The following is a 9,707-nucleotide window of genomic DNA, read 5'->3' on the forward strand; positions in this document are numbered from 1 at the left end:
ATTGCTCTGAAGTCTAAAAACTCGAAGTCCTACTGGACAATTGTTAGTTGCTGGAGTAGGGCGGGCAATTTGGCAACTGAACCCAACATTGCTGCGTCTGCCTGGGAAGCGCATTTTGAGGCTCTGTATGCTCCTTCGAGTAGTGATGCCCCTGAAACCATACTCCCATGCCTCCCCCACGAGTATCGACTGGAGGGGGCCTGGGAGATCACTCTTCTGGAGGTGGAAGCTGCAATTTCAAAACTGGTCCCCAATAAGGCGCCTGGTTTGGATAAAATACCGGGGGACATATTCCGCTCCGAACCGAAAGTATGGGCTCCTTACCTTTGTGTCCTCTACAATGCTATACTAAAGGGGATGGATCATCCGGAAACACTTCCTATTTATAAAATAGTTTTATAAATAGTTCCTATTTATAAAAAAGGCAGCCTCCTAATTACAGGCTCATCAGTCGGATAGATGTTAGTCAAAAACTGATGGGAAGGATCATCCTAGGTAGAATACAGAGCTGGCTGGAAGAAAAAGATATCCTTTCTCCCTTCCAGGCTGGTTTTAGGTTGGGTACTTCTACCCTGGACCAGTTACTTAGACTCCAGGTTTTATACTGGAAAACGGTGAGTGTAGAGGGTGGCAGCCTCTACATGATCTTCGTTGACCTGCAGTCAGCGTTTGACCTGGTTCCCAGGGATAAATTGTGGAGAGTGCTAAATGAATTTGGCCTACCCTACTACCGTTTGAATGTCCTAATGAGGCTCCATGTGGGCCCCTACGGACAAATTGGGTGTGGGAAGTACAGTAAACTGTCAGAACGCTTCCCGGTGAACCAAGGGGTGCGTCAGGGATGTGTCCTGGCCCCTACCTTGTTCTGCCTCTACATCAATGGACTGGTTAATCATCTCCTCGGAGTCAGGGACATAGATGCCCCGAGGTTAGTCACAGGCGGGTGCCCGCTTTGATGTTCGTGGACGACACTTTGCTGTTGTCCAGGACATCAACGGGCATCCAACGAACCCTGGATGGCTTCGCAGACTTCTGTGCAGTAAGGGGTTTGGAGATCAACTTAGATAAAACAAAGTACATGATTTTTAATCCCCCGAGCAGACACGACCGAACCCTACACTGGGCGGAGTCCCACTGGAGCGAGTCAAAACTTTCGATTATCTGAGGATCACCCTGGGAGAACACTTAGAATGGGTCCCTCATTTGGAAAAGGCACAAAAGTGGTGGGGGGGATCCAGAAGTTACATAGAGACTCCGAGTTTAAGCCTGTGGGTCCAGTGATTGAAATCTATAGCGCATAGGCTAGACCGGCAGCATTATATGGGGCTGAACTCTGGGGTCACCAAAAATCTCCCACCTTAGCCAAGGTTGAACACGTATTTATGAGGAACACACTGGGCCTGCCTGCGAGCACTCCGCTTTTACCCTTACGCATGGACCTAGGGCAACTCCCTATTGAGGAGGTAATGTTACTACGCCCGTTAATGTATTGGAAAAGACTATGGTCCGTGCAAGAACTTGTCTGCTACAAAAATTTATTCAGGGAAATCTGGGCCGCACTGAAAGGTAAAAAAAATCCAGTGGTTGACCCACATAAAGGCAATTTGTAGCAGGATTGGCCTACCGGAGCTCTGGGAAATCCCTGACGTAGCCTTTCCAGTGACAACTAAAGCTGATTTGGCTAGACACTACTGGAATTATAATTTAGCATCCACCCATGCGAGTTCGGAGGGGGGGAGATTGACCATTGAGTTCCTTCAGGTCAAAGCAGATTACCGAAGGGAAGAATTTCTGGATTTGATATACCCTACAACAGCGAGAAAACTATATATGCAATTCAGATTGGGTACTCTTCCGCTCAGAGTGTTTACCTGTAAATGGGACAGCAATAAGAGTATGGACTGCCCGCTCTGTGAACACCATCTGGAAAACGAAATCCATGTTTTATTTTTTTTGTCCAGCATATCAGGCTGTACGAAAATACTGGCTGTTACCTATTTGTAGAAATCTTGGCTTTCGCCAATGTGCCCAAGCGTTTAGAGTGCTCAAGTATGATACGCACCCTCCCATTACTTTTGCCGTCTCCCGTTTTTTGAATGGTATGTGGAATAGACGCAGGAAATGAATCATCCCAGCCATTGACCACTAAACAATATTTTTTAATGTATCTGTTCGATATTGTACTCAATGTTTAATCAGGTCTTCTTTTTCTGTATTGAGCAATTGCCCAAATTTTTATACTCTATTTTTAGCAGATCACATATTTATTCTCTTAATATTCGAAATGTATGTATTCTATTATTTACTTTTATGGTCCGTTGTGACCGAAATAAAGTTATCGAACAAACGAATAATATTATTTGTTTATTTCCACTGTCGTTTTTCTGCTGTTTTCAATTAACTTTCCCTGGCTCAGTCACAAAACGGAAACTGTTTGATCAAAGTATTTTCACTAGAGCACTGTGCCCTACTCATTCATACAACACACTGTTGTTTGCATATCTTCTTTTTTTCTACCAACTCTGGATGACATTAGCATAGAGGGGGCAGAATAATTATTCAGGTAGTGGGATAGTGCTAAGGAATTAAGGCAATAGGACGTTTAACATTACTGTGCTCTAATTTGCTAATTAAATGATACATTTGTTCACTTCAGGATGAATCTGCATTCCTGTTAATTTCATATTCAAAATTAATGTATAAACCCCGAGTTTTGGGAATGAGCCAGAGACGTTCATGTTCTACTAGGGATCTGTCTGCTTCTTTCCCGTGTTCCTTGGAACTTAGACTAATTTTTGATTAATTATTTCTCTGTATTCTTCTTTTTTTTGTTGCAGTTTTATATGGCACAAGCTCAACTCGAAAGTATTGGAGAACTTTACAAGAGCAACAGTTACATTACACAAGGACATATTCATTGTTGGTAGTCACGGGGAGATCACGTGATTTGCCCACAATCACATAATGTTGAGCAAACACCGGTACTCAAACCTGGTTCTCCAGCTTCAAAGTCAGCAGCTCTGGTCGTTACGCCACATCCTCTCACTTTGAACCCACATGGCACACTGTATTACAATTTTTTTTACATTTGTAATAAAAACCTTTTAACTTTTCCGCTACTCAAGAACTCGGTTTTTGAGTGGGCCCTTTTACTTTATTGAAGGTATTTCTAATAGTTTAGAAGCATTGAAAGGTGCTTTAACTCAGATACACATTGCCTCATGAAATAGAGGGTTACCACCTTCTTCGATTCATCGAATTGTGGAAAATCTGTTTGAGGTTAATTTTGGGGTCTCTAAATTGCAGGGTTACCCCGCATCTACACAGATATCATTACAATAGCAACGCATTTACATAAAAATTTAATCCCTCGGTTCAGAATACATAATTGAATTTCAAGTGATCAAGGCGCACACTTAATTTTAACAGTAGTACAGTTAGTTTGCAAAACTTTAGGTAATGATTAGCATTTGCACAGAATCACAGACTGGGTCTGTTACTCTGGTTACATTGCACCTTCTATCAGACCCTCTGCTGTCCACTCACTCCAGGGATAGAGGGCTGCCAGTAAATTTCTAAAATAAACCAATTTCTGCCAGTACATTTCCGAAATAAACACATTTCTAAAATAAACCAATTCCTCCCCATGTATGGAGGGATGTATGTCACTACCACGCACACTGTTACAACGCGTACCATTACCACGCGGTTGTAACAACGCAAGTCGTTACAACGACTTGCGTTGGGGGGGGCGCAAATGTAAAAAATATAATTTACTATTCCAACACCGGTCCCCGTGGATAGTAGGGAAGGTGTTGGGATAGTAAATTAAATGATTTTTTATCCTTGAGCGCCCCCCAGCGCAATGCGTTGTAACAACTTTCGTTGTTATAACCGCGTGGTAATGGTACTTCGTTGTAACGCGCGCGTTGTAAACGTTGTATACCGTATGGAGTACAGTAGGCTATTCGAGAGACCAGACATAATGCAAAGATAATGGAGGAAATAGGAGAGCTTCATCCATTACACTTGGACTGAATACCGATCAGTTAGATGCTCACAAAACCATTCACTTGTAGGATAGAATGATTATAGATTATCTCCCAGCATCGACGGAGAGTGTCTGCGCTATAGTAGCTACTCAGTGCCGCAATGATCTCCCCAAATTTTCACTTAATAGATATAGATATATCCAAAAAGACAACTAACAAACAGTTAAGAAACTACATAAAATTCTGAACCAATTAAACTTCAATCTAAATGGCATCTGTACTTGGCTGCTTAGAATTTTTTGAAATTAGGGAACAGAAATATTTGAAATAAATATTTCTATCATTTTAATAGGGAGTTCTTTCTGTTAGTAAAGTTTATAATGTACATCATTCTATGTACTTATGTACTTAAAGGCATTGTCTACAATTATCCACATGCTATCATTGAGGACGTTGAAGCCATTTCCTTTTCTATTCTATTCTATTCTATTCTATTCTATTCTATTCTATCCTGTAGAATTTGTATAGTGCGTAGCTACCCAATGGGCCTCCCAGCGCTGAAGAGAACTCATCTGGCAGATAACTCAAATGCACTTTCAGGCAGGGGACTAAAAAAGAAAGGGTTTCAGGTGTTTTCTAAAGATGGATTCTGATTGGTTCGTTCTGAGATCAAATGTCCGCCCCCACTCCTTGCCTTTTTTATCCTAGGGACTGTCAGAAAATTTTGATTCCCAAACCACAGAGACCTCCTGGGAATATAAGGTTTGAGCAGTCACTGTATGAACTTTGAGCCTCTTCCATGCATAGCACGATGGGCCTTAAAGTGGATTCTTTTCTGCACTGCTAACCAGTGCAGGGTCGGTAAAGTGGATTATTTTGTGCGCCGGTAATAAGTGCAGGGTTGCTAGAGTCGGGGATGTTGATTGGTGCTTTGGTTTTTTCAGAAGGATCTTTGCCACATTATTCTGAACAACTTGTATCCTCTTTATCACAGACTAAGGACTTCCCAGATAAAGAGAATTTCCTTACTCTAGGACCGAATTTACCAGTCCTTGCACAATCACTCTCCTCAAGGGGAGCGGTAGCCAGCATAACAGTTTTCTCAGAGTCCTTAAAATCCAAAGCAGCTACTAGAAAGTTTCCTGGCTTACATTTCCATGGAAAGTTAATTGTGGATCCAAAAGCCTAGGCATTTAACTGCTAGTATAGGGTGGGGATGCTCACCAAGGTTGTCAGGCCATGAAATTTGTGGCCAGCGACGCGTGAATGATTGTTTATGAAGACTAATACTTCAGACTTTTCACCATTCAGTTTTAGGCTACCTGTTGACATCTAATCTGTTACCTGTTTTCAACAGGCATTCAGTTTGTTAGAAGTTTTCCCTGTTTCTGGGGTAAGAGATATGACAATCTGATTGTCATCTGCATTTGATAATAGCACAAGGCTGTGAGCTCACACTATCTCAGCTAGGGGAAGTACATACAAGTTAAATAATGTGGGACTTAGTGAAGAGCCTTGTGGGCCCCCTCAATTTAAGGGATGACTAGCAAAAAACATGGATTCTTCACAAACCTGCAAACTCCTTTTTTTAAGGAATGCTTCCAGACATTTGAGTGCGGCTTCAGAGAGTCTGGCCTCCTCCATCCTTTGTATTAGGTCAGGATGGAAGACGGTATGAAAGGCTATCACAGGTGTAACATGTTCATACCTGCTGAGCCGCCTTGATCCAAGATTGACCTGCGCTCTGTGACTGCCAGCAGGGAAGTTTTGGTACTCCTGCCTGGTCTTTTGGGTGTTGTGTAAGATGGCTTGTATCTCCAGATGGGATAACAGGTGTTTATTCACCAAACACATATAAAGCTTTTCTCACCATCTGGAAGAAGGAAATTGGTATATAATTCTCGGCACGTAATAGATCTGCCGAGAGGTTTTTCAGTAGGGGTTCAAAACTGCATGTTTCCATGCAGAGGGGACGTTTCCACTGGCCAAGGAATGATTGAAAATGTCTGTCAGAATGATCAAGACTGCATTGCCCCCTTTCCTCAGTATGTCTGGGGTGCTGGCAGGCCCGGACTGACCGTTGCGGGCACCGGGCAATCCCCCGGTGCGCCGCACGGGTGGGGGTCAGTTTTGGGCCCAGGGGGCCGTTTTGTTACAGGGCCGTTTTTGCAGCATAGCTGCCAAAGCGGCCCTGTAACAAAATCGGCCGAAAACATGCCCCGCCAAAGAGCTCAGTCGCACCCCCAGGGGGTCAGCCGAGCACTTTGCCAGGGCCGGTTTTGGTTCTCAGTCCGGGCCTGGGTGCTGGGTCCAGTGGTGACCCTGATTTGATGCTTTTAAGGTGTCTTCACTGACATCTAAGCTGAGGGCAGGAAATGCAATCAATTTGACCTTGGCTGGATATTTTATCCAACATTGTGCAACTGTACTATGTAGTAAGTGTATCCTCATTATGAAGTTTGGTAGTAAGAAGCGTGAACTCAGCATCTGTTTACGTAGCCGTATCACTCATTCAAGGTTTTCTAACTTTGCTTTTTTGTGAGAGAAAATCCTGCCTCCAGCTCCTTCATCAATTTCATTGGAATTGCAGTTTCTATCACATGTTCATGTGTTTACATTTCATGAAATTGTATAGAAAGAACACTGTAGAAAAATGTGTGACAAATTATTTATTTATTTTATAAGTTTTATATAGTGTGAACATGACCCCTGGGGGTATCAGAGCGCTTTACAATTGAGTGAGAAAGAGGAGGCATATAGATCAAACAACAAGGTAATCAAAAGGTACAAGAAAGAGTAAACCTGCATTTTTGTCTATTGAAATGACAATTGTTGGTTATTATCTTGTTGGCTTTTTTTTGTATTAAACTCTTTAGACTTTTAGTCTTCCTGAAGTGTGTTTTATTTTACATCTCCCTGGACAGGAGCCACCCTGTCTTGGGTACGAAATGTAGCTCTCGCTGATACCTGGAGCCCTGGGTCTCAGATTTCTATGCAGGATTTAACCCACCTCTCTTTGGGGGTCATTGGAGCTGGCTGGATCTGGGTAGAGAAGGTTTTTCTAGGCCCTCGGGTAGCTGCCGTCCAACTAGTCTTCTCAGGAGATCTCTTTTAGTACCCAACTTCAAGTCAAGTAAAACTCCAGGTTTTATGCTTGACTGATTGTCGGAAAAAAAGAAATGTCCAAAGCATACCTAAAGCTGATCAAAGCATCACGGGTGAGCTTTCCTGCAAGTGGATTTAAGTCTTGTGCACCCACACAGTGAGTCTGACTAATTGCCGAATACCATTTTTTCCCTAATCAAAGCTAATAGGTTCCTGTAGAACTCTGGGCCAGTTGAATTGCAGACTGATCCCCCTTGGAAGTACAAAATCTTGAAAAATTTATATTTATTTAACAACTATACAGGTGCAATGTCATTAGCCTAATTTCTTCTTAAAGCCTTTTCAATACTTTAGGCCAGTGGTTCCCAAACTTTTGACTCCTGAGGACCCCAATTGAGTGACCATTGGAAGCCGGGGACCCCCAAGCAATTTGTACGAGTAATAATAATAATTATTATTATTATTATTTGTACGAGTTAAATTTCAAATATTAAAACAGTAATTAAAAAAAAAAAAACGTGTTCACACAAAACAAATACTCAAAGTACTAAGTATTTTGGGGCCAGATGTACGACCATTTCATTTAGCGCCTCGCAATTGGCGACACAATGCAAGTGGCAAATTGTGAGTCGCTAAATGAAATGTACAACAGTGTGTTTAACACTGTTTGTGATTCCCAATGGGGTCGCAAATTGCGGGGCTCATTAATATTAATGAGCCTCTCGCAATTTGCGAGCCCATTGGGAATGCCAGCCCTCCCAGCGATGGTGGCCTGCTGGGCTCTGCAGGCCACCATGTCTCAAACTGCTTTTAAATAAAGCAGTTTTTTAAAAAATGCAGTCCGTTTACCATGCATTTAAAAAAAAAAAGAAAATGATACGTTTTAGTTTCATTCTTTAAGGGCAGGCAGAGGTCCCTGAGACCTCTGCCTGCCCTTAAAAAATAATGTTGCATGCATTTGCAAAGGGGAAGGGGTCCCCTGGGGACCCCTTCCTATTTGCGAATGCATTACCATCTACTTGAAGTATGTGGTAATTGCAAGTGTTTTGCGACCGAAAAACATTTGTACATGGTTTTGAGACTCGCTATATGGAAGGGAATGCCCCTTCCAAATAGCAAGTTGCAAAACCTATTTAGCGAGTTGCACACAAATTGCGACTCGCGAAATAGGCTATGTACATGGCCCAATAGGTTTTTGCATGCGCAAATGGGTTCACTAACCCATTCGCACATATACAAACGGATCGTACATTTGGCCCTTAGTATTTTATATTGAAGGAACAGCCCCTCTGTCACATGTATGCCATTTGTTTTATAGCATCTCTCATACCATTGTAGGATGTCAGAGCACTTTACATCACACACATATAGAGACATTGAATCATACATGTAAATCAGTGTGTATATAAAATGTTACATAAGGTAAAGGGGACTACAAGGTTCCCATGTCATTCATACTGGTAGGCATTTTTAAAGAGTGCTTGGTCTTTTTAGCAGCATCAGCATAATGAATAACTGGGAAAAAACATAAGTTACTAACTGGTACCATGCAGTTTGCAAGCAGCTCTTTGACAGTTTATAGTTCCCTCTGCTAGATTTCGATAGCCACTTATGAAGTGCACAGTAACAAAATAATCTCTGACAAAAGCAGTAACCACAAACCTATGCACATAAAATACTGCTTTTCTAAAATGCATGTTACAAGTTCTTTGCAGTAGCACATTAACCCTCTGTGCTACATTAGTTAAGCCAAAGCTGCCACTGAACAAAACTTGCCTCGCTCTCCAGCGGGTACATTAATCACTGCCCGTATCTTGACACTTTTATTGTTGCTGGAAAGCTGCTAATTACACAAGAAGCTTTTCTGTTCTTTTAAAACTGCTGCCCACGGACCCCCTGGGAATGTGTCACGGACCCCTGGGGGTCCGCGGACCACAGTTTGGGAAACACTGCTTTAGGCAGTTCTGGACAATGCCTGCAGCCCTGGACTGGGGGTACGGGAACCCATGCATTCATGTAGGCATCACCCACCTTTCACTTGGGTTCCTTGGAGCTGATCAGTGTCCCTGATCAGGCACCACCCTGCCCTGGGTATGGAATGTGGCTCTGGTCAGTTCTTGGAGCCCTGGTGCGGTAGAATGGGGCCTCAGGCATCTGGGCTGGTTTTAGCCACCTCTTTCTGGAGCTACTTAGAGCAGATGGCCTGGAAGAGCAAAAGACTTCTTGGTCAAGAGCTCCCCTGCCCTGTCTTGGAACAGTGGCTGTGGCTGCTGCCTGGAGCTGTGACCCAAGGGAATGGGGCCCCAGAATTCCAAATAGGTGTCACCTCCCACCCACAAGGGCATTTCATGCAGGTCACACCATGTCCTCACCTAAGGAAAGCTAGGGGGAGGGATAGCCTGTATTCATCGATCTGACATAGAGGTTAAACAAATTCAGGCCGACCCACTTGAATCCTGTGAGTATCTTGGTCTTAACATAAGATCAACTAACACTCAACGGTGCAACCTGCATACTTTCTACCACCCACCAGGAGATAACACAAAGTTTATAGCAGAGTTAATGGAGATCATAACAGCCAACTCTAACGACGCTACCAATAACATATTT

Source organism: Lissotriton helveticus, chromosome 7 (genome assembly GCF_964261635.1).
Source record: "Lissotriton helveticus chromosome 7, aLisHel1.1, whole genome shotgun sequence".
Taxonomy (NCBI): Eukaryota; Metazoa; Chordata; class Amphibia; order Caudata; family Salamandridae; genus Lissotriton; species Lissotriton helveticus.